Source organism: Beta vulgaris, chromosome 5, assembly GCF_026745355.1.
Source record: "Beta vulgaris subsp. vulgaris cultivar EL10 chromosome 5, EL10.2, whole genome shotgun sequence".
In the NCBI taxonomy this organism is placed as follows: Eukaryota; Viridiplantae; Streptophyta; class Magnoliopsida; order Caryophyllales; family Amaranthaceae; genus Beta; species Beta vulgaris.
In genome coordinates, this window is record NC_079206.1 from 53,920,765 (window position 1) to 53,942,265 (window position 21,501).

The 21,501-nt window shown below is 33.6% G+C and overlaps 1 long non-coding RNA gene across 1 annotated transcript; it reads right to left on the reverse strand.

The window, feature by feature from the left end:
• Nucleotides 1-11,298: 11,298 nt before the first annotated feature.
• LOC125497449 (uncharacterized) lies at nucleotides 11,299-18,994 on the reverse strand. Its single transcript, XR_007274198.2, has 2 exons — nucleotides 15,676-18,994; nucleotides 11,299-12,459 (listed from the first exon to the last, which is right to left on the reverse strand). It is a non-coding gene; the product is annotated as an uncharacterized LOC125497449 (long non-coding RNA).
• Between the last annotated feature and the right edge of the window lie 2,507 nt (nucleotides 18,995-21,501).

Sequence of the window (21,501 nt, forward strand, 5' to 3'; positions counted from 1 at the left end):
CAAATAAGAAAAAGGAAATACGCGTCAGTATAAAATTGAGTACGAAATGTACTAGATAAGTAACACATTTGTTAGTTTTTTTTTTTTTTTTGAGGGGAACACATTTGTTAGTTCATAACAATTTTTCGTTTCGAAAACTCCATCACCAATAATTCAAGAATAACTCTTTAAGAATTAACTATTTTCAAACACTTAATAATAATTCAACAAAAAGAACAAACTCTTTCCAAACACTTGAATAATAATTCAAGAATAACCTTTTAAGAACAAACTCTTTCCAAACACTTGAATAATAATTCAAAAATAACTTTTAAGAACAAACTCTTTCCAAACCACTTGGATTAAAAATAATCCTGAAAACAATTCCTCTTCTTATCACCCTTCTATTTTGCTAAGTGTGCACACCCCCAAGCTAGTCATCCCATCACGGAGCTATATCAAGGGGTAACTATAATTGCCAACAAGTGGACTTTGAATCTCTTGATATTAATCAAGCGGAAATAATAATAATATGACTTGTAAGTCATGAATAAACCTCCTTTCCTCATAAACAACTTTTTGAACATTCAAAGTTCATAAAAAAAACCAATCAACCTTTCCTTGTAAAAATAATTTAATTTTCCAAAAAGGATAACAAAACTTCTATATCTGAAAATGATTGATAAAATTATTCCTTCTTTTCACTTCCAAGAGTGAATAATAAAATATTGTAACCATTTCAAATCAAATTTCTAAACCAATCCAACCATTATATAATAAACATCTTATCACATAAAACCATATTTCAAAAGATCTAGCTACATAACGTACATTGATCTTGCACAAAAAGTATACTAGTATCTTCACTTATTCTTATACTTGAGCTTTCTCATAACCAACCAATAAGCAATTTACCACATGAATTTAATCATGAATTTGAACATGAATGACCTATCATGAGCATAATATTTTTGAGTAAGAAATATGAAAATATTTTTCTTAAACCAAAGAAAATTGAAACTTGAATAAGAAATATAAAACTAAAATAGATAGGAAGAGAAAGAAGAACTTTGAAGTAAGAGAATATGAATTCTTCAAAGTTTTTGTGTGGAAAAGATGGCTTAAGGTATGGGGTATTGATAGGAGTATAATAGGTAGTACTTAATTTCAAAAATTAAATAGTTTGTAACCTTCACCATAAATTAGGGGATTAAACCAAGATTTGTAACATCCATCATAAATTTGGAAGTTATAGTAAAACAAAACTCCCTCCATTCACCATAAATCCCGTAGGAATATATGGCCCCTAAAAAAAATTTTTTTTTTTTTTTTGGTTTTCTTTAATTTTTTGACTAAGGTTTAATACCAAAAGCTTAACAAATTCAATTTTGGCGCCATATTCCCGCCAAAATAATTAAAAATCATTGAAAATACTAAAATACCCTTTGCTTAAAATATTTATTTTAGAAAATAAATATAAATAATTTTTATTATTAAATAAATACTATAAATATGGGGTATTACAGTCTACCCCCCTTAAAAGAAGTTTCGACCTCGGAACTTAAGACAAAAAGTCATAAACACTTTCCAAAAACGGATTAAAATTCAAAATTGTAATTCTGACTCAAATGCTCATGTCTAAAATGCATATACTAACTCAAAAATATGCTAAAATGCATAACTATAGTAGAAGCGCGAAACTCTATCGCATTCTATCCCCCTTAAAAGGAGTTACGACCCCGTAACTCGACAACTAACCTCGAAAACAACGCCGGATATTTCTTGCGCATATCCGCATTAACTTCCCATGTTGCTTCCTCAATATGATGGTTTAACCATAATACTTTGACTAATCTTACATCCTAAGTCTGAGTACTTCTAACTTTACTATCAAGGATTCTTACAGGTTTTTCTCGTAAGTCAAACTATCATCTAATTCAATGGCCTCAGGTTGCAGCACATGAGACACATTCGAAATATACTTCCTTAACTGAGATATATGGAAAACATCATGGACTCGACTTAAATCATTTGGCAAATCCAACTTATATGCCACTTTTTCGAACTTCTTTAACACCTCATATGGCCCGATATACTTTGGACTTAACTTTCGCTTCTTCCCAAATCGCATCACCCCTTTCATTGGATTATTTTCAACAATACCTTCTCCCCAACTCGAAACTCTTCATCCCTTCGCTTCAAATCAGCATAACTCTTAAAACCTTGATCTTTTCTTGAATCACTTTCACCTCTTTCGCCGTCTCTTTGAGGAATTCGGTCCAAGCACCACAGTTTCACTAATATCATTCCAGCAGACTGGACGTTCTACACTTCCGACCATATAAAGCCTCAAAAAGAGCCATACCAATATACTTGCATGATGACTATTTGTTGTAGGGAAATCCTATCAAATCCAAGAAATCATCCCACGAGCCCTGATACTCCATAACACAAGATCGCAACATATCTTCTAAAGTCTGAATAGTTCGTTCTATTTGCCCATCTGTAGCCGAATGAAAAGTTATACTCATTAACAAATTAATACCCAAAGCCTTCTGCAAACTCTGCCAAAAGTTGGACAAGAACCGTGAATCACGATCGAAAACAATGTCCTTAGGCACACAATGATATTTCACCACCCACTTCACATATGCTTTAGCCAATTGATCCACACCGACCAAGTATTCTTCATAGGTATGAAAGTGTGAGATTTAGTTAAACGATCTACCACTACCCAAATTGTATCATTTCCTGCCTTAGTTCTTGGTAATGCAGACACAAAATCCATTGATATAGAAACCCATTTTCAACACAGAGTATCCAGAGACTGAACCTTCCCTTGCAGCCTCTTGTGCTCAAACTTGACCTTTTGGCATATGAGACACTTAGCCACGAACTCTGCTACCTTTCGCTTCATGTTTGGCCACCAGAACATTTGCTTCATGTCCTTATACAACTTATCACCACCTGGGTGTACTGAATAAGGTGAGCTATGAACTTCTTCCATTAATTACCGCTTCAACTCTTCTCTATTACTTGGTATACATCACCTCTCCTTGAATCGAATACTTCCATCATCGGCTATCTGAAAATCCGATACTTGACCATCCTGGATCTTCTCTCGAATCTTTTCTAAGTTTTCATCCTAATCTCATCATAGATTGAGGGTTGAACTGACAAAGAACCCAACAATTCTTTTAACACCTCCTTCTTCTAGTACCTAAATAACAGTTTCTAAAACTCGACACATAACTGACTGGGCACACCATTACATTAACTGAATGACTCGACTTTCGACTCAATGCATCAACAACAACATTAGCTTTCCCTTCATGATACTGGATCTCTATATCATAATCTTTGATCAATTCCAACCACCTCCTCTGCCTCATGTTCAACTCCTTCTGAGTGTAAATATACTTTAAGCTCTTATGATCCGTGTACAACTTACACGTTTCCCGATACAAGTAGTGTCGCCATATCTTCAAAGCAAACACTATTGCAGCTCATATGGTTTTAGCTGCCTAGAAGCATAAGCAATGATCTTTCGATTTTGCATCAATACACACCCTAACAAAAATTTCGAAGCATCACTATAAACATCATACTACTGGATTTCATCAGGTCGAGCCAAAATGGGTGTTGTAGTCAATCTTTCCTTCAACGTCGAAAACTCTTCCTCACACTCTGGAGTCCAAACAAACTTACGTTCTTTCTTCATCAGTCTAGTCATTGGTCTCGATATCTTTGAGAATCCTTTACAAATCTTCGATAGTAACCAGCTAACCCAAGGAAACTCCTTATATCAGACACCGTCTTCGGTGTTGGCCACTCGCGCACTGCTTGAATCTTAGTAGGATCTACCGAAACTCCTTCCTTTGAGATAACATGTCCTAAAAATGCAACCTCATCCAACCAAAACTCACTCTTAGAGAGCTTGGCATACAACTTATGCTCTCTTAGGATGGACAAAACTTCCCTCAAATGTAGCTCATGACTGCTCCCATCCTTCAAATACATCAAAATATCATCTATAAACACAACCAGATATTTATCCAAGTATGGCCTGAAAGTCCTATGCATCAAATCCATGAACTGTGCAAGTGCGTTGGTCAGACTAAACCGCATCATTGTGAACTCATAATGATCATAACACGTCCTGTGTGCAGTCTTCGAAATATCACCCTCAGCAATCCTCAATTGGTGATAACTTACCTCAAATATGTCTTCGAGAAAATCCCCGCTCCTTTCAACTGATCAAATAAATCATCTATTCTCGAAAGCGGATACTTATTCTTGATCGTCACATTGTTCAACTCCCGATAATCAATGCATAACCTCAAACGACCATCCTTCTTTTTCACGAACAATACAGGTGCATCCCAAGGAGACGAACTAGGTATTATATACCCTTTTTCCAACAACTCCTCTAAATGAAATTTTAACTCTTTCTTCTCAACTGGATCCATTCTATACGGAGCCTTTGAAATAGGTCCGGTTCCTGCATCAAGTCTACGGTGAACTCAAGATCCCTAACCGGTGGCACTCCTGATATCTCTTCAGGAAACTCAGTTACGACTGGGATTTCCCTATTCACATATTCCTTTTCAATCCTCTGAACTCCACATAAGAATAACAGACACCTCTTCTTCACATAAGATTGAATTCTCATCGCAGTACTTCCCTTCTCCTTCCCAAGCTTCCTATAAGTCACCCTTTCTTTCTAAGGACCGACTAAGGACACCTTTTGGGCCTCACAATCAATTTGAGCCTTGAATCTTCCCAACCAATCCATTCCTAAAACTACATTGAGGTCTGACAAGTCAAACTCAACTAAGTTAGATGGAAAGTTCACCCAACTATCTCTAAAGTTACTTGACTATGAAACCTAGTACAATTAAACATTTCCCCTGATGGCAACGCAATTTCCAAAGAAATAGACACTGGACTGCTTCACTGGAGCTTGTCTACTAAAGTGCTAGAAATAAATGAATGAGATGCTCCTGAATCAAATAACACTTTGACAGACAAGAAATTTGTGAAAAAGGTTCCAACTACTACCTCAGAAACATTCTGAGCTTCACGGCGGTTCATGATGAAAACTTTGCCGTTAGACTGATTCCTCACCCATGGTTTAACAATAGCATTGGAGGAAGCTAACTTCTGTTGATCATTCTGAGGGACCTTACTACTCGGGTCAGGTTTGATTGCAGGTTCTCCACCAGCTTTTCTAAAGCACTCATACTCACGGTGTCCCAATTTCTGACAATAATGGCATATCACCAAGTTGCCTTTAAAATCCTTTCCAGGGTATTTCTTATCACACCATTTGCAGAAAAAAAAAGGTTCTCTTAACTTTCTTCCCATTACCTTGGTTCCCATTATGCTTCTGACTAGGGTACCTATCGTCTTTCTCAGTTTAGTTAAATCCACCATTGGACTTAGGCTTCTTATCCCCACTTTGTTGGTTCCCATTGGTTATATACTTCCTCTTTTCCCAAAGGAGGTCCCTTCAAGCTCTCTTCCTTTAATCCATATAAGTGAGCAGCTCTACCATAAATTTCATCAAGAATCTCAATTACACCTCTTATCTTACTTTAGAGAATTAAGGTTAACTATTGCTCAAACCTTTGGGCCTTCAAAGTCTCAGAGTACTATCTTAGGTGCGAACCTCATTAACTCTAAAAATTTGCTATAATACTCATAATAGACATAGCCCCATCCTCAGATTGGTGAACTCTATAGCCTTTTGCTTCCTTAAGTACGCAGGATAAAACTTAGTCCTCAAGGCATCTTTAAACTCGTTCTACCTTAAATCTGGATCCTCTAAAAGATCATCTTTCATTTGTTTCCACCATAGGTCTACTGCATCTCTCAAATAATAAACAACATTATTAACCCTAAGGTTTTCAGGGTACACTATAGCATCAAAAAGCTTATCAAATTCTCGGATTCAGTTTCTAAGCCAGTTGGGTCTTCTTTCCCATGGTAAGGTGGAGGTTTGACAACTATTACCCTCTTAAAGACCTCACCAAAACTATTGGTCTCACCCTGCTTGACTTCCTTATTATGAGCTATCACTTGAGTGATGTTTTCAGTTATCTTTGTTAGCCTACTAATCATAGAACTTATACTCCCTCTCCTTCTTTCTGTCATTCTGCTAGATATAACAGTGTTTGAGGATAAATCTCAACTAACATTCATAGAACAATTGTGTAACTACCAAATCATTCAATAAGCATGTAAGTATAACTAGTTCAAAAGATAGCAATCACATATTTCATATATCACGGCCAAATATGAAGCCTTATTTATAACAACTACTAGAATATTTGAGCATATCAAAATATTCTTAAGACAACTAGAACGTTTCATGACCAAAACAAAACTATATATGTCTACGATCTGAAAACTTTAAACTCTGGTACATAGTCTGTCTAAATAACATTCTCCAACTCATCAATGGCCATATAATCAGACTGGCCTGAGTATTTTCGAGAGGTAAAAAAAAATACGCATAGTACTACTATTTGCTCGCTAATGCAGCATTACTCCTTGCTTATCCCATTCATAGGGGATGAAATAAACTTTTTCTCAACTTCCAACAACAATCATATAAAAGCAAAAAGAATCGAAATATTATAGGAACATGATAAAAGTAATATTAATATATGTTAACTAAAAAAAATTTGGTCCAAACTTTGTACTAAATGCATCAGTAGGACTTAAAATATTTATTTCAAAAAATTTTTAAGTGTACTTGATTTCAAGATATAGAATAGCCAAGGCGATTATAGCTCCCAGGTAAGGAAGTTACCCACAGCGTCAGGGAGAGCCTTCCTAATCCTAGACAGAGCTTGTCACCCCAACATATCTATACCTTTCATCTTTCCAAATAAATTAAAAAAAATATATAAATATATATATATACCTTTTTGTGGTACTAGCAAGATGCATCTATACGAATTGCCAAAAAGAAAATAATTAAATTTAACAAAAACATTTTAGAATGCAAATGCGAAACTCTATATGCCCATCTTATGTCTACCCATCAATTTTAATGTTCAACTTTGATCTTTTCAAGACCTGAAAAACTAATACCACTTTGTAACCTCCAAATTACTCACTTTTAAATAAATAATTTAATAATAATATTTGAGTAATTTAGGAGTATTATGCCACGTGACTAACACGCTTTCGGCAACTAACTACTAACTAACCAAAATAACTTGCAGCGGAAGACTTTAACCAAAAATAATAATACTTCTTTATTAATAAAAGTAAATATTGTCTCAATACTCAAAATAAATGAAACACTCTAATCTAGGTGAAGATCCCGTTCCTAGTATGCTCCCATGCACATTCAAAATTCACCTGCAAATCTGCTTACCAAAAAGGTAAACAGGGCAAAGCAAAATAGGAAAAAGGAAATACGCGTCAGTATAAAACTGAGTACGAAATGTACTAGATAAGTAACACATTTTTGTTTTTTTTTTTTTTGAGGGACACATTATGTTATATTTTTCGTTTCAAAACTCCATCACCAATAATTCAAGAATAACTCTTTAAGAATAACATTTTCAAACACTTAATAATAATTCAAGAAAAAGAACAAACTCTTTCCAAACACTTGAATAATAATTCAAGAATAACCTTTTAAGAACAAACTCTTTCCAAATACTTGAATAATAATTCAAGAATAACTTTTAAGAACAAACTCTTTCCAAACCACTTGGATTAAAAATAATCCTGAAAACAATTCCTCTTCTTATCACCCCTTCTATTTTGCTAAGTGTGCACACCCCCCAAGCTAGTCATCCCATCACGGAGCTATATCAAGGGGTAACTATAATTGCCAACAAGTGGACTTTGAATCTCTTGATATTAATCAAGCGGAAATAATAATAATATGACTTGTAAGTCATGAATAAACCTCCTTTCCTCATAAACAACTTTTTGAACATTCAAAGTTCATAAAAAAAAACCAATCAACCTTTCCTTGTAAAAATAATTTAATTTTCCAAAAAGGATAACAAAACTTCTATATATGAAAATGATTGATAAAATCATTCCTTCTTTTCACTTCCAAGAGTGAATAATAAAATATTGTAACCATTTCAAATCAAATTTCTAAACCAATCCAACCATTATATAATAAACATCTTTATCACATAAAACCATATTTCAAAAGATCTAGCTACATAACGTACCTTGATCTTGCACAAAAAGTTATACTCTTCACTTATTCTTATACTTGAGCTTTCTCATACCCAACCAATAAGCAATTTACCACATGAATTTAATCATGAATTTAAACATGAATGACCTATCATGAGCATAATATTTTTGAGTAAGAAATATGAAAATATTTTTCTTAAACCAAAGAAAATTGAAACTTGAATAAGAAATATAAAACTAGAATAGATAGGAAGAGAAAGAAGAACTTTGAAGTAAGAGAATATGGATTCTTCAAAGTTTTTGTGTGGAAAAGATGGCTTAAGGTATGGGGTATTAATAGGAGTAGAATAGGTAGTACTTAATTTCAAAAATTAAATAGTTTGTAACCTTCACCATAAATTAGGGGATTAAACCAAGATTTGTAACATCCATCATATATTTGGAAGTTATAGGAAAACCACTACATATCTCACCATAAATCCCGTAGGAATACATGGCCCCTAAAAAAAAAAAATTTTTTTTTTTTTTTGGTTTTCTTTAATTTTTGACTTATGTTAACTACCAAAAGCTTAACAAATTCAATTTTGGCGCTCTCCCGCCAAAATAATTAAAAATCATTGAAAATACTAAAATACCCTTTGCTTAAAATATTTATTATTTTAGAAAATAAATATAAAATAAATATTTCATTATTTAAATAAATACTAAAAATATGGGGTATTACAGTACTCTTGTGGTTTTTCAAAATTCATGGGGTACCCCTGGTTTTAAAAAAATGCACAAGGTACCCTTACTGTTTCAAACAAATGTACGAAATGCCCTTAATGACTAACGGTGTTAAGTTTCCGTTAGTCATTAACCCTAATTCATCCCTCTAACCCTAATTAAACCCTAATTAACCCTAATTCACTAACTAAACCCTAACTTATAACCCACCACCCCTCCCCTACCCCACCCACCCACCCACCACCCCTACCCCACCCACCCACCACCCGCAACACCCCTTCTCTCCCATACCCCACCACCCACAGCAGCCGCCCTTCCCCCACCCTCCGCAACACCCCTCCCCTGGCCTCCCCCACCCCCGCAGCAGCCACCCCCCCATCCCTCGCAGTCCCCTTCCCTCCCCCACCCACGTCGATTTTCGATGATTTCCCCCCACCCCCGTCGATTTTCCTCACCCAATTGATTTCTGTCAATTTCCCCACCTCCATCGTCCCCTGTCGATTTCCTTCGAATTTCCCCCAACCCCATCGTATTTATTTCGTGTGTTGTATGCGGTTGTTTGTGCGAATTTCCCACCACCCAGGTGGTTGCTTGAAAGAGGAGGGGAAATCGTCCCATGTCGATTTCCTTCGAATTTCCCACCACCCAAGTGGTGGTTGCTTGTGCGAGGAGAGAGAAGGGGAAATCGTCCCCTGTCGATTTCCTTCGAATTTCCCCCAACCTAGGTGGTTGCTTGTGCGAATTTCCCACCACCCAGGTGGTTGCTTGTGCGGTTGAGGATGGGTCATGGTTGGTGGTTGAGGAGGAGAGAGAAGCTAGAGGGAGGGAGTGAGGGAGGAAATCAACGATGGAGGTTGGGGAAGGGGTTCTGCTGTGTGCTGCGGGGAGGAGGTTTGCGGGGGGTGGGGGCTGCTGGGGCGGGGAAGGAGGGGGACTGGGGTGGTGGAGGTGGTGGGGGTTTAGGGTTAGGGTTTAGGATTTAGGATTAGGGGTTAACAATGGCAAAATGGTAAATATGACTAACGAAAACTTAACATCGTTAGTCATTAAGGGCATTTCATACATTTGTTTGAAACAGTAGGGGTACCTTGTGCATTTTTTTAAAACCAGGGGTACCCCATGAATTTTGAAAAACCACAAGAGTACCTGGTGAAAAAACCCCTAAAAGTAACCACATTTATAAACAGGACTCAAGAGTGACACCCTTTTATTGTGAAGAGTAACCTCATACTCATATAAGCAATTTTATTATTGTTCATAAGAGTAACTCTATCTGTTGATAAATGTTTGTGCACAAAGGTCAACTTAAAAAGATCATATCTTACAACATACTCAATACTTTGAAAAATTCAAGTTGAATTTGAAATTTTGGCTCGATATTTTTCTAACTTCTAATTTTTTATTTTTTTTTATTAGGAAATTAAGTTAACCCAAGAGCTAACCCCTACCAGGCTACTAGCCTGTAGGAACTACCAACACATTGGCCGGTAAGACATGCATAGCATGCTAAGGAAATACCCCAGCATAATGCTGGGGGTAAGGATCGAACCCCTGACCTCAAGGGCCAAGGGGGAGCGCTCTACCCACTTGAGCTAGCTCCTATCCTTTTTCTAACTTCTAATTGAATGCTCAATTCTGATGAATAATGAGTGGCATATGACATTTTGAAAATGAGTTGGTTGACAGACAGATGTGCGCGACCACACACAAGATGGGCTAGAAAAAAAATATGAAGCATGCATCATTCAACTGTCATTATAAATGTCATGGAGCATGCAAATCCCCGCCGCCATTTGAAGAGAAATCATTTTTTTAATTATTTACTTTTTCGCAAAGAAGAAACTGTATTTACAAGTTGTTTTTTTCCAGCCACAAATTGCTTTGGATAAGGTATAATAACACTTTTAAATTGTCCATCTATACATACGTATTTTGGTAAAGCTAAGTGAAAGGTTTGTGTCCGACATATGATATTGAAGAAATCTTAGATCTCGTAAACGACATTTTGAAAATGAGATTTTTCTTGCCTTTTCTTCCTACTAGTTGCGAAAATTATTATAAATAGTTCTCCCTAAATATTAGTTCAATAAATTTAAGGCATTTCAAGCAATATTAATGTGTAGGTAAGATAATAAGATTATTAAATTATATTGCATATATGATATGTTAGTATAAATAGTTTGTGCGTTACAAAACATGCTCAAGGTAGAAAAAAATTACTAGTTATTAGACCCGAGCTATGCCCCGGGTAAAAAAAGGTTGCTTTTAGTTGATTTTAAAAAATAAAATTACCCACGTGAGTTAATAATATATATTTATTATATATATTTAGCTGACAAAAGTTGAATGAAGAATCTGCAAAATTGTACTTAATTCCAAGGTAGGAAAAGACATATTACAGTAAGATCAGTAGTAGTATCCAGAAGCCTCCAAGAGGATGAGCTTAGCATAAGGTCAGAACTTTCCTTATACAGAAATTGAACATATACTATATTAGTTCCCACAGAAAACGTTACTCTTCAAGCTTAAACATAAAAAGAGTTCCTAATATATAACATCCCTGTGGAAGCACCTTGACGCTTATTCTTGTTGGTTTAGCCTGTGGGTTGTGACAAGTGTCCCGAATGTATTACATGTTTTAGGCTATTTCTGTACTAATAAGTTACCTAAGCAGCAAAATTATGGCTAAAAACCCTACAAGTTTTAGTAAGGAAATTCAAAACCATAGGAGCTTAATGTATCCAATGTAGTGTACCCTGCATTTCAAACAATAAGTAATTGGAATTTGGTAGCTCAATTAGCAAAGTTAGTGTAGCATACATTTAAACAGTTGACCTGGCCAATGATAAAGGATGAAATCCCACATTATCAACTTTATTCATGCTTACAAAGCGAAGTCCTTGCAGACTCTTTCAGGGCTCTAATAGTTCCTAAAATTTCATTTATGAGAAGCTAAGAACCAATAAGAAAATTATGACAAAGGCTACAATGATCATAAAGTCATAAACTCCGACAATACTATGAACAATTCAGCAATAGCTACATAGATTTCACAACAGTCCACCAAAAACGATAGCCTCCAAATATGCAAACCTAAGTACAGCACGACATGCTTACATATACATGCTAAACCAAATTCATACCTGGGCCTCCACGTGTCAATTCCCACTTTCCTAACAAAGTGCAAGCAACCCCGTTCCTGACATTTTATGGGCCCTATGCGAAGTGTGAAAAATGAGTCCCCTTACCGTTTCTATGATTTGAATAAAATTCAATAATGGACCAAAAAAAAAATTTATTTAGCATAACAAGTCTTAATACATAAAAGAACTTTTAAAAAATATAAAAAAAAAAAACCTATCTCTTTCTTAAAAATCATACAAAGCGGCTTCTTCAAGCATTTTGAGATGCAAAGTCATTTATAATTACATCAAGATCAATGTTTTCCAGCATATCCTTCTCAACGATAATGTTGCCAAACCGTTCAACCTCTTTTGCGCCATTGATGATCTTAATAGGTTTTTATTAACTTCAGTTTTGAAAAGCTTCTTTCGGCCGATGCAACGGTCACAGGCACTGTTAATAAAACTCTGTAAGCAATTGCTACATTCGGATAACAATATGCTGATTTGACATATTTAAGAATTTCAATAGCAGCCATTGATTCATTTGGCAAAGTGAATTGTGAGACTTTTAATTCGGAGAACAAACCATCTTGATCAACATCCGATAAATTGCCATGAGAAAAGGTAGAGTAAAACTTTTGACAACATTCTTTCAACTCATTTTTATCAAGTGATTTTAACTTTTATGAATTATATAAAAATCCAAAAATACTTTCAAATGTCTTCAACTCCTCAAATATGTTTTTCAAAGACGTTTTTGCCATATCAACAACAATAAGAAAATAGTTGACTCTAAATGATTCTTCCGGTGATTAACTTTCTTGATCGTCATTGTTATCTTCAAAATGTCTTTTTCTAATGACACGACGCTTTATTGGAAAGACAGGTTTAACATTGATTTCAAATGCAATACTTTTTGCAAGATTTATACTTTTTTTCAAAGCCTTCATCTCGATACTTTTCAAAATATGAAAACACATCTTCCAGTTGCTTTATGGTAGAGTTAATGCACATAGACTTAGACTGCAACTTCTTGCTAACCATATTAATAGCAAACAAAATGTCATACCAAATAACATTACCAAGTAAAAATTCAAAACTTTCTAGTGCATTAATCAAACTTTCTGCTACACTCTTAGTGTTTGCATCATTGTCACAAGATTCATACAATTCTGACAAAGCTAATCTTATTTGGGGACATTGAAACCTTATAGCTTTGACACTCTTAATTCGACTCTCCCAATGAGTATTAGACAAATATTTCATAGTTAGGCCAGGAACACTATCTAACAAAATTTTCCATCTTTTTGTGGATCCCGAGAATAATGAATATAGACATTGAATAACACCAAAAAAGGATATAGCTTTAACACAAGAACGTGCCATATCACCAAGAGTAAGATTAAGACTATGACAAGCACAAGGCATGTATAAAGCCCTCAGATTTATTTCAAGCAATCTTTTTTGAACCCCTTGATGCTTTCCTTTCATGCATATTAGAACCGTTGTCATAACCTTGTCCCCTAACATCATTAATATCTAGATCAAGAGACTTACATACTTCTAACAATTCATTAAAAAGTCTCAATCCAGAGGTATCATCCACTTTTAAGAACTCCAAAAGGAATCTTTCTATTTTTATTGAAATACTAGACATATTTACACATCGCACTATCAAAGTCATTTGTTCTTGATGACTCACATATGGGGTACAATCAAGAATCACAGAGAAATATTTTGCCTCTTTAATGATCCTTATTATAGAAGATCTAACACTATATGCTAACAAAGAAATAAGTTCATTTTGTATTCTCGGACCAAGATAATGATAGTGAATTTCTTAACTTTTGATACGTCGAATATGATCTTGCATAACTAAATCAAATTCAGTAATCATTTCAATCAATCCCAAAAAATTTCCATTACTGTACTCATAAAGTTTTGCATTAGATCCTCTAAAAGCTAAGTTGTTTTTTGCAAGACATTTCACAATAGAAACCATTCTCAACAAAACTTGTCTCCAACGCTCCTTTTCTTTTGCAATTCCTTGTTGTAAATCTTTATCAATCCCTTGATTATTACTTAATCTAGTGCGTACTTCAATCCAAGTATTCATGTTGGTCATATGCTCAACACTATTCTCATGTGTTTTAAGTCTTTCACTAAGGTGTTTCCAATCATTCAAACCATCATTTGCTAAAAAACTTTTGTTATTTTGCGATGTGAATAACTTACAAAAAGAACAATAAACTTTATCCACATGTTTAGAGTAAACCAACCACTTTCTATCACTAGTCTCTCCATACTCATCTTTCTTAGATAATGAGCATATGAAAAATGTCTAGAAAGATTATCAAGAGGAAATGTAAGATTCATTTCTCTTGTAGGCCCCTTTTCAATTATAATATCTCTCATTTTATTATCGAGAATACCGCAATTACTAGGATCATAACTATCTAAAGGAGGGACCAAATTTTCATCATTTTCCACATTATCTGTCGACGCATTTGGAACATTATCATAGTCATTAAAATTGTTGTCATTCAAGTGCTCATTAGATTGTTCAAAATTATCACCATTCACACCTTCATTAGGATGCTGAAAATTATCACCATTCAAATGTTCATTAGATTGCCCAAGATTATCGTCATTCATATTTTCATTGAGTTGCTCAAGATTATCATCATTAATATTTTCATTAGGTTGCTGAAAATCATCCTCATTGTCACCTAAATCATTAGAAGACCTTTCAACTGTTTTAGAGAAAAATTTGAAGAGAGCTCCCTTTTGTGATTCTAATAACTCTTGTGTTTGGTTTCGTTATTTCCTTTTTTCATAACCAGATAGATGTTTTTTCGGTAACATCGTATAAATAAATAGTAGAGAATATAGAACAATGTCACCTGTTTTGGCTGTTTATTACGATGTTGATTATTGAGCAACGAAAGAGGCTTGAATTTAATTTCCAACATCAACAAGAATACTATGCATATATGAAAATCAGAAGAAAAAAAATTTAACAAGTCTCATTTATTTTAGATCAAATTCATTAAAAAATAAATAGCAAGAACATGTTCTTCTGTTGTGACATATATATAAGTGATATAACTATCTTTTGCCAATTTTGTCACACAATGAAAATATTGACACCCATCAGCATACTCATTTCTATAATTCCAAAGCTTTTGGTGTATTTTTGCCGTCGGTGATAATGTGATATTAGATCCTACTGCGTATTTTTTTTCAAACTGTGCATTTGACAATGAAAATTATAACAAGAACACTAGTACTCTACCCATTCGGCATCACAAACAAGTGTTATTTTCTCAATTCAAATTACTCATTTGGCATTTGACAGATATCACAAACAAGAACAAAAAAATTTATAACAAGAACACTACACATTCGACATTTGACGGATATGAAAATCAGGAAAAAAAAATTACAAACAAGTGAACAAGTCTAATTTATTTTAGATCAAATTCATTATAAAATAGAAATATTAGCAAGAACAAAAAAACAATTATAACAAGCACACTACCCATTCATTTCGGCAGATATGAAAATCAGAAGAAAAAAAATTACAAACAAGTGAACAAGTCTAATTTATTTTTCAACAAATTCATCTAAAAAAATAGGAATTTTAGCAAGAACAAAAAAATCTTACCCAAATCGTTGAAGATGAAGTAGCCAACCGTCCAGATTTTTCTATTGTTTACCCAATTACTCCCTTCGAATCTTCGATTCTTTGTCTACCAAATTAAAACTTCGGCACTTCACGAAGTAACATACAGTAAAATTCGAACAGATAAACTCCCAAATTTGCCAAATTATCAAAATTTTGAACCCAATAATTGTGAGAAGAATAGGAAGAAAGAATGGAAATTGGTGAGATATAAAGTTCATAGGAGTTTTACTTATATGAAATATAAATCCCGTTAGAAATTTTAATACAAAATAGCCGTTTATGGGGGAAATCATCTTCAATTGTGAAGATCAATTAAGAGAATTCGGAGATTGATTGAGGATGGAAATTGGGAAAGAAAAAATTAAAAATGTTGAGATTTTCAGAATATGGAAAACTGAAAAGAAGGAATTAGTTCAAGAATTTAATTTAAACTTGGAAATTTTTCAAAATTTATTTGGTAATTGGAGGATATGAAACGATTTTGAGAGAAACAAGGAGTAGTAATTGAATGAGAGTAATAAAGGAAGGTTGAAGAATATGAGAAAAACGTCTCACACGCGTTTTTCTTTGAACTGAATTTAAAAAAAAAAAAAACTGCTTTAATAAATTTGGGCTACCTTTTCTTGGGCCCTGGGTAGGCGCCCCTCCTGTCCAGCCTGAAGGACGGGCCTGAGTGCAAGTAAAAGTATCAAACAGAAATTCAACGAGTAAATATTCATGTATGTCGTTACCATCTCTCTTTCTCAAGGAGAGGAACTAAACCTTCCAAAAAAATCAACCTCCAATACCTATTTTCTTAAACCTGTTTATTTTCATATTCCAGAGGCAGAGGCCAACAAGGAAAAATCAAGAAAATTAACATATATAAAAATAAGCTCCCTCCTAACTCGGGTCAGTGTTACTCAACAGATAAAGTACTTTCGATAAAACCTAGTCGTCATTGTAGTAGCTTTAACGTCTGAGTGGATGAAATCCATTTTTGGAGAGGAGGGGAAAATGAAATATAAACCTTATAATTGAGCTCTTCTTTAGCCTTCTCATATTCTAAGCATCTGAAACATGAAAAAGCATTGGACCAATATAAAGAGAAAACAACTACAAATTAGTTAGTTCTTTTTTATTTTTAGAAAACATACTTTGCAAGAAGCTTCTTATTATTCAGAATCAGCACCACATCCCCCTCTCCATTGTACCATTCATCACCTACATCTTACTTGGTTATTGATACATCACAACTTAACATGTCATCTCTCACTTCCCATATTTCTTCAATTACAGCAAAAGTGAGCCAAAATTCCAAGCCCTAACTTTAAAACCCGGGCTTCAAGCATAAAAAATTCCATTAATTCTAGAACAATTAATTACAAAACTTAGAAATCACCAAACAAAATAAGGATGTGATCATAAACAAAACTCAAGAGTCAAGACAATTAGAAAAGGGGGTTTTCTTTGAAAATGGCATTTGAGTTCAAAAGCCATACGAGAGTTCAACAACAACTATTTTTTTTTTCCAGACTAAAGCATAGAAAAGATTTCTTGATTAATTGCAAAGGCCTAATTTTTGGATTATTTCATTTTCCATTTCATTATAAAGCCCTCAAGTTTCAATTACAAAGGAATAGGAAAAGGAGGAGAGAGAAGAAGAAGATTGAGAAAGTGAATATGGAGTGAAAATGGTACTGATGAACATGAAAGGGACCAAATGCCCTAAATGCAGGCATGCAGCGCTTCAGAGGAAGGTCCTCGACCAGTATACAAGAAAAACTTATCATCTCTTTCGTACGCATCAAGTATCTCACTCAAATCACTACAAAATTCAACACACAAACAAAAATCAGAGGATTCAACCGTAAAATTGAATAACAACAACAAACAAACAACAAAACGAGAGGAGAGAGAAAAGGACCAATGAGCAAGCTAAAATTTCATCCGCAACAACAACTTTTGCTTGATGTGCACTTCTTGCTTCTCAACATAGTTTATATTGGTGAATTCAAATTCCTCTTGACTTTTCTCTTCTTCTTCCTACCACAATTTCCATCCTCCAAACGATCCCCTTCCAATTGAGCATCACAAATCGTACAATTAACATGGTTAGCAGCAACAACACTGGTATCCCTATTTTTCAATTCACCTAAGCCTATACATGCACCCGCATCCATTGTCCCATTCTCTCCATTCATGCTCTCCTCATTGAGCCCTAAATCGAACCTACGTTCTTCCTTCCCTAAAGAACCAACCTTTTCAATCCTAGTGTCATTCTCATCAACCCCATAATCATCATCTACTCTTAAATTTAAGTCAATACAACCCCTAATTTCCACATTATCAACTCCATCATCAAAATTCAATCCGCGATTCAAGTATGTCCAATCCACCATTTCCAACAATACCAACTAACTTACCATTTACATTACCATAATCATTAAATTTGTTCACTATACTACGTACAACCTAACACATTATCAATCACTAATTTGTGTTGCGAATTATCAATTTTCAAAGAATCAAAAGCTATATCTGGATCATTACGAAGCCGTCTTTCAGGCTTTCTCCCAACTTTCTTTGTTGTTGCGACCTTCTGATTTTGGGCAATTAAGTGAGCAACAGTATCAGAAGTAGAAGAAGAGAGTAAACGAGAAACTTGTGAGAGATCGACTTCCTCGAAATCACTGACTTCGTACATAATTCTGAAAATCCAGTTGACGAATCGTATGATTTCAAAAACTCCTTTAAGAACCCCAAACCCTTAAAACTTCTTCCTCGTGATTTTCCCCACTACTTCATCAATTTCTGATTTTGAAGGACCGATGAGCAAAGAAGACGCAGCGATGAAGGGAGACGTGAGCAGGACAAGCAAGAGGGGTTCAAAGCATTGAATGAAAACAATGTTCAGTTTGGAAGAAAATTTGGAAGAATATATAGGGATTAACAATTCTTGCGAAATGCGTGTTGATAATCCGAAGAAAGTTGCAGATGAAAGAGAAAATACGATCGATTATGAAGAAATCAATGCCAAAACCCTAAAAATTGATGTTGATGATGTTACCTCGAAAGTGGAAAATTAGAAAAAAGTTACAAAGGGGAGAGAAAACGCAAGCAATGGTGAGGAAATTGATGCCAAGAAAGTCAGATTTTGTGGAGCAGTGGAGTTAGGCGAAGAAGATGATCATGGAGGTGCTGAGAATCATGAAGGGGAGAAAAATGGGATAGAGAATAGCGAAAGATAGAGAAAGAGGAAAAGTTGGAAGAAAGAAAAGCTGGAAGGGAGGAAAAGTTGGAAAAATCGAAAAATAGAAGAAAGGGTAGGGTTGTAATTTCAATAAAGTTGCAGGGGCATAACCGTCCGCATACTGTTACTAAGGCTATGTTCAGTTCACCTGAAATTTTCTGATCTGAACTTATCTGATCTGATCTGATCTGATCTGAACTTATTTTTTCTGATCTGATCTGATCTGAACTTATTTTTTCTGATCTGATCTGAACTTATTTTTTCAACAAGATCTTATCTTTTATAAAATATATTATTACTATTATATTATTACTTTGTAAATCATTATTATGCAATACATTATAAGATATTTATAGTGTTATACTATTATTATCATTTTATTTCTATTACAACTTTATACCAACTTTTATTATTAATAATAATTTATTATTATCATTATTATAAGAACAACAATAATAATTATAATCATAATTATTATTATTACTAAAAATAATTATATAACTCAAGTCATTATTTTATAAGAGCATTATACAATGTTTCACACTTTCCCTTAAAAAAAGTTTCACACTTGAGAAGTCGGCAAACTGAACTCTTTTTTTTCCATATAAAATAGAACAAGATATACAAACAACTATGACTTGAGCAAAAAAAAAATAAATATCGTGCAACTTCAAATAGCTAGAGAGATTTGAAATTCGGTAGGAAGAGGTATACCGAATCTAAATTTATAATTTGTATCTCACACTTAGCTTATTTTGAAATGTAATCCGAACATAGTAGTTTCGTTATCATGAATTTGAGATATCATATTTTATATATTTCTTATTTTTGCGTCAATCTTATGTTCTTAACACGTGGCTTTTAATTTTCTATTATTTAATAACAACAAAATAACTTAATATAATAATAACAATGACATTTATAATGGTAACAAAAGATTAATAATAATTACCAATATTAATAATTAATAAGTACAACAACAACAATAATAATAATTCTTTTGAACAAATGTACTAGTAAATAATAATACCCCTTTTGTATTTTTTTTTATCTTTGTCACTTAGAATCTTGACACTATTCACAATAATAGAGATAATCTTTTAGATTTTTCTCAATATATAAGAAAAAATATAGTCATGTTGGGTCTTGTTTGATTCGTCTCAATGAGTACTTTATTAATATTCAATTATTATAATTTTTATTAATATGTAGTGAAAGATATTTAATAATAATAAGTTTTTAAATATAAGCATGATATGATCTGAACTGATCTGATCTGATCTGATCTGATCTGATCTGATCTGAACTTATTTTTTCTGATCTGATCTGATATGAACTTATTTTTTCTGATCTGATCTGATCTGATCTGATCTGATTAGATCTGAAATAAGCAAAAATAAGGTGAACTGAACATAGCCTAAGTTATACTTCCTCTGTTTTTTTTATAGATGCTACATTTTCCTTAAATGGAAATGTCATAATAGATGCTACATACCATAAATGGATATCTTTTCACCATAAAAATCTTAAAATACTATTAAAAAGTTAGTGGTCCCCCACCTTCTCTTTTAAAATACTCATACTTTTTCCTTAACAAATGATTTTTTATTCAAAAAGTGGTGGTTCCCTACTTTCTCTCTCTACCTTTCTTAAAAACCTCCCACTTTCTCTATGTAACAAGAATAAAAACACGGAGGAAGTAGTAGACAAACTTCTCACTTTTTAATGGGTATGGACTTAGACCTAAACTTGTACACGTACATGGTTTTGGTTTAGTTGGGCATTTGTTTGTAGTCTATACTAAGCTAAGGAAATATTACCCCGATCCATATTAATTACAACAGCTTGATCGATACATAATGCACAACATTGACTATTACTATCTCTAATTATCAATTAGGTTAGTTATAAAAGGTTGTTGTGTTGAAAATATACATTGAAATAAATCTTAGAAAAATGTTATAAACTAACAATTGTATTTATATATAAGTTAAAAATTATGGGTAAAGTAAAGCATATGAATAGTGCAAAAGTCAAACTATTGCTATTAATATGAAAAGGAGAGAAAACTAATAATTAAAGTCATTTGAATTTTCTCTTTCATTTTTCCAAAAAAAAAAAAATTCAATTACAATTGTTTCACACTCCATATATCTTTCATCGCACTCGATAAAATTTATGTTACAAATTTGGCCTTTTTGTCTAATTAAAACCTAAAAAATATTCACTTAACCAAAAAATATTATTACCAACCAAGCACTCAAAATTTATAGCCGATAAAAATTGTTATTCTTTATGCACTCTCTACACCTTGAAAAAAAAGTTTTAAGACTAATCAAATATAATAAATCTTTTTCCTTTCAAAAAAAGTATAACAAAGTGTAAATATAAAGTAAATTTAAGACTGATATACAATTAAGTACAATAAATTTAATTTTATTAAGTTCACGTGAAGAGAAGTCACCAACATTCCTTCTAACAAAAAGCCTATGTGCTACGTGACATTATCCTCACATTTCTAATGCAAATGTTTTATGTCTACGTGTACTACTCACTTGTTAAAAAATGTGTGC